At 54.9% G+C, this 5,387-nt stretch overlaps 1 long non-coding RNA gene across 2 annotated transcripts; it reads left to right on the plus strand.

The window, feature by feature from the left end:
- The first annotated feature begins 149 nt into the window (after positions 1-149).
- Positions 150-4,747, plus strand: LOC131383612 (uncharacterized). Of its 2 annotated transcripts, none has more exons than XR_009213769.1 (3): positions 150-945; positions 4,230-4,292; positions 4,387-4,747. It is a non-coding gene; the product is annotated as an uncharacterized LOC131383612 (long non-coding RNA). The 2 variants fall into 2 exon arrangements; XR_009213770.1 differs by lacking the exon at positions 150-945 and adding an exon at positions 2,017-3,103.
- Positions 4,748-5,387: the final 640 nt, after the last annotated feature.

Genomic DNA, 5,387 nt, shown 5'->3' on the forward strand with positions numbered 1-5,387 from the left:
GAGGGGAGCGGAGCCGAGCCGGGCCGCGCAATGGAGCCGAGCCGACACGAGCCTGTACGAACGCAGCGGGATGCGGCGGCGGCGGCAAACGGTGCCCGCGCCGGCCAATCAGCGCCTCCCCACCCCGCCCCGCCGCTACGAGCGCTCGGGGAGACTCGAGGGGGCGAGGCGAGGCCAGGGCGAGGCCGGGACCTGGGAGCCTCCAGCCCGACGCCTGCCACGTACTGTCCCACCAGGCAGCAGAGCTCCCGCTGCCGCCCGACCCGCCCTTAAGGCGCATCCCGGGACGGAGCAGGCAGTGGGCCCATGGCGAGGGGGTGCAGATGGCTGCCCTGGACGGAGGTTTTACCCTGCACGGCGTTACCCCGGGTGTCCCAAAGAGTTTCCTGCCCCTCGAGGGGGTGCTGCACGCGCGGGGGATGGGGATGCTGCGCTGGAGGGGCGCGAGTGTTGCATGCGGGGCGGGAGTGCTGTACTGGGGAGAGGTGCTGTATTCTGGGCAGAGGTGCTGCACACATGGGGGGTGCTGCACGCCAGGGAGGGGCATGCTGCGCTGGAGGGGGCGGGTGTTGCATGCGGGGCGGGGATGCGGCACACGTGTCGGGGGAGGCTGCATGGGAGTCTGTGGGGCTGCTGCACGCGGGCGTTGTCCAAGCAGTGATTGTGCACCCCCAAGGAGGACGTGGCCCTCCGCCTCCGCTCCCGAGGGAGAAGCCGCGGTTTTCCCAGTTATGGCACAGTGACCTGCGCGGCGCCGAGTCAAGGAACTCACCTGGGATCCGGCCGCAGCGCCCTGGCGCCTCCCGGCCCTTGCTACCGACCCCTCTTTCAGGTTGAGCAGCTGGGCAGGGGCTGCCGGGAGCAGCCTTTGGAGGTCTAAAGACAGGCAGCCGAAGAGGCAGCCAGACCTGGACGGACCCTCTGTTTCTTTGCAGAAAAACACTGGTATTTCCTTAAGCCCGTGCTGCAGAAGGTGGTGGGAGGGGAGAGGTGAGGGAGACCCGGAACGCTGCAGAAGTGGGGGTCCCAGATCTTGCCCGTGTATGGTCTGCGGGCAACGTTTCCCCTGCGGGCTCTGCCACACACTGCTGCTGGCCGTGGCCCGCTCCCCACCCTGGTAAGCCGGTATGAGCTCAGGAAACTGCGGGGTCTTCCCAGTGCGCCCTCCTGCTCTTTGGGCTGTCTGCATTTCCAGCTGGGGAAAGGGAGTGGGCCCCAAAGTGCCTGTCCACTCTCGGCCTGCACCCCCGCGCCCTGCTTCCCTTCAAATGCTGTGGACTAAGGGTCCTCCCTACTCAATTCTGGGGCCTCTTGAGCATGAGCAGTCAGGGCCCCGCCAGTGGGGGCAGGGGAGGGGGACTGAGAACGTGGGACAGAGGCAGAGGGCACCCCCCCGCCCCCGCTGCTGCTGCCGTGAGTGGGGACAGCAGGCATTTTTAGCTGAATGTAGACTGTTTGGGACCTCCAGCTGGAGAAACTGTCAAGCAGTGAGGTCTGGCTGGAGGCTGACTGGGAGTGGTCTGGTCCAGGTGCCAACAGAGGCCGAGGGTGTGCAGGAGACCAGGAGAAGGTGTCAGGCCACAGCCAGAGGGCAGGGGCACTTGACCCGAGATGCTCTCTCTCTGCTGCCACAGTCACCTGGCCTCCCAGCCTGCAGCAGAGTCAGACGCACCTTTGTGACATCCTCAGCAGCATTTTGCCCTATTGACCGTTTGCATCTGGCTGCTCCAGTGGCCAAAATTCTTGCTTTCTTCCTTCCCACTTCCTTGCCAGCCTGCATCCCTCTCCCACCCCTCGCTGCAGCCCTGAGGCCTTTTCTTCCCTGTCTGTGTCTGAGCAGCCTACGCCATCAGTAGCCTCTGGGGCTCAGTCTGGGGCCTCTCTTCTGGCCCCCTGCCTTCAGCCTCTGAGTGCCTATCCTCAAATCGTCCTCCCAGCCTCCCTTGGCCCTGCTGTCGCCTCTTGAACGTGCTGCACAAACCCCTAGACTCAACACCTTCTCGATAGCACGCCGCACCCTCCCTGCTTCCATCTTTGTGGGGGTCAGCAGGATGACTGCCCTTCCTTCCAGTGGGCCTGGTGCTGGGGTGCCCCAGGAGAGGGTGTACCAGGGTGTGGCCAGCCAGGAGGTGCTCACGACTGTGATGCCACAGCCCTCGGTCCCCCTCTGTCGCGTGTAAGGTGGGAGCAGGAGCCCCAAGGGAGCCAGGGCTCTTGAGCACGAAGGTCTGTTGCTGGAGTTAGGAAAGGGCCCAGTCTCACAAAGACATCCAGGCCAGGCCAGGCACGGTGGCTCATGTCTGTAATCCCAGCACTTTGGGAGGCCGAGGCAGGCGGATCACGAGGTCAGGAGATTGAGACCAGCCTGGCTAACACGGTGAAACCCCCTCTCTACTAAAAATACAAAAAATCAGGTGGGCGTGATGGCGGGCCCCTATAATCCCAGCTACTCAGGAGGCTGAGGCAGGAGAAGGGCGTGAACCCGGGAGGCGGAGCTTGCAGTGAGCCGAGATCGCACCACTGCACTCCAGCCTGGGCGACAGAGCGAGACTCTGCCCCCCCCAAAAAAAATAAAAAAAGGACGTCCAGGCCAGGCCAAGACTCACCGGTGGAGCCCACCAAACACTAATGGAGGAAAAGCACCCCGCTACACAGACGCTTCCAAGACACAGAAGAAGACAGGCCACTTCCCAGCTCCTGTGTGAAACCGCCATCACCCTGGTGCCAAAACCATACAAGGACATGACAAGAAAATTAAAGTCCACTCAGGAGCCTAGACACAAAAATCCCTTAAAGAAACATCAAATCAATTCCAGCAATATGTAAAGAGAACACATATGACCTTGTGGAGCGTACCCGGGAATGCAAAGTTAGTTTTACATTTCAAAATCAATTTGTCATTCACTATTAGCAGACTGACACAGAAAAACCACACGGTCATTTCCACAGACACAAGGAAAGCATTCAACAAAATTCAACACTCATTCACGACAAAAGCTCTCAGTAAACCAGGAGGAGAAGATTCAAATCTATTCTAACCCTGCACTCCCAACCCAACAAAGGGAAACTACAAAAACCCACACAGCTAACGTCAGGCCCAGTGGTGAGAAACTGAAAGCTCTTCCTTGGGTCAGGGACGGGGCAAGGTTGTCCATCATCATCACTTATTTCAGTGTTGTGCCAGAGGACATGCCGACGTAATGAGGCAAGGAAGACAAAATTTGTACCAGTTGAATAGGAAATTTATTATTATTATTATTATTTTTGAGACGGAGTCTTGCTCTGTCACCCAGGCTGGAGTGCAGTGGCCCGATCTCGGCTCACTGCAAGCTCTACCTCCCAGGTTCACGTCATTCTCCTGCCTTAGCCTCCCAAATAGCTGGGACTACAGGCGCCCGTCACCATGTCTGGCTAATTTTTTTTATTTTTAGTAGAGATGGGGTTTCACCGTGTTAGCCAGGATGGTCTCGATCTCCTGACCTCGTGATCTGCCCGCCCCGGCCTACCAAAGTGCTGGGATTACAGGCGTGAGCCACCGTGCCCAGCTGAAAAGGAAATTTTAGGTGATCTTCATTAGAAGATAACATTAATGGCCAGGCAGGGTGGCTCACGTCTGTAATCCCAGCACTTTGGGAGGCCAAGGCGGGCAGATCACCTGAGGTCAGGAGTTCGAGACCAGCCCGGCCAACCTGGTGAAACCCTGTCTCTACTAAAAATACAAAAATTAGCTGGGCTTGGCGACGGGCACCTGTAATCCCAGCTACTCAGGAGGCTCAGGCAGGTGAATCGCTTGAACCCACGAGGCAGAGGTTTCAGTGAGCCAAGATCGTGCCATTGCACTCCAGCCTGGGCAACAAGAGCGAAACTCTGTCTCAAAAAGAAAAACAAGAAGATAACATTATTGTCTGCAGAAAATTCTAAGCTACAAACTGGTACTAAAACGAATAAACAAGTTTACCAAAGCCACAGGGTACAAAGCCAAAAAAAGGTCAATTCTATTTGAGTGCTAACAATCAATTAGAAATTGAAATTATGAAAACAGTACCACTTACAAAGAGAATTTAAAAACCACGAAATACTAGGGGTAAATTTATCAGAATTTGCATGAGACCTGAATACAGAAAACTATTATAAAGCTCTCAATATATTGAGTGAGACTTAACAAGGCCTAAGTAATCGGTTTAATTTTAATTTGATTTTTTTAATTTTCTCTCTCTCTTTTTCTTTAGAAATTGACAAGCTGCCAGGTGTGGTGGCTCATGCTTGTACTCCCTGCACTTTGGAAGGCCAAGGTGGGAGGATAGCTTGAGCCCGGGAATTTGAGACCAACCTGGGCAGCTTAGCAAGACTCCATCTGATATAGTTTGGGTATTTGTCCCCGCCCAGACATTATGTTGAAATGGAATCTTCAGTGTTGGAGATGGGGCCTACTGGGAGATGTTTTGGTCATGTGGGGGATTCCTCGTGGCTTGGTGCTGTCCTTGCAATGGTGAGTATTTGTGAGATCTGGTTAAGTGTGTGGCGCCTCCCCTCCCAGTCTCTGTTGCTCCCGCAACAGACCCCTGCTCCCCCTTTGCCTTCTGTCATGGTTGGAAGCTTCCGGATGCCATGCTTCCTCTACAGCCTGCAGAACCATAAGCCAATTAAACCTCTTTTTAAAATAAACTACCCAGTCTCAGGTATTTATAGCAACACAAGAACAGCCTAACACACTATCTCTATGAAAAATAAAAATAAAATAGCCAGGCATGGCTACACACCAGGACTCCACACTTGTAGTCGCAGCTCCTTGGAAAGCTGAGGTGGGAGAATTGCTTGAACCAGAGAGATGGAGGCTGCAGTGAGCCACCATAGAGCCACTACACTCCAGCCTGGGCAACAGAGTGAGACCCTGCCTCAAAAAAAAAATGACAAAAATTTGGAAGATGCACAGCACCTCGAACTCTCAGACGTTGCAGATGGGAGTGCAAAATGATGCTTTGGGAACCAGTCTGTCAGTTTCTTATAAAATTAAACACACCATTACCATACAATCCAACAACCCCGCTTACAGGTATTTTCCCAAGAAAAATGAAAACTTACAGCCACACACAACTTGCATGCAAATGTTCATAGCCACTTTATTTGTAACAGCCAAGAAGTGGAAAGAACCCCGTTGTCCTTGGGTGATGACTGGACAGACAGGCTGTGGTGCACCCACACGGGGAACACGACTCAGCCGTGACCACAGCGGGCCGGGGAGCGTGGCTGAGATGTGGGCGAATCTCAAACACATTAGGCCAAGTGAAAGAATCTGGCCTCAGAAAGCCATGTGCTGTATGATTCTATGAGGATGTAAGTGCAGGCCAGTGGACAAGTGGATCATTGAGGCCAGGCGTGGTGGCTCA

Source organism: Hylobates moloch, unplaced genomic scaffold, assembly GCF_009828535.3.
Source record: "Hylobates moloch isolate HMO894 unplaced genomic scaffold, HMol_V3 SCAFFOLD_5, whole genome shotgun sequence".
Taxonomy (NCBI): domain Eukaryota; kingdom Metazoa; phylum Chordata; class Mammalia; order Primates; family Hylobatidae; genus Hylobates; species Hylobates moloch.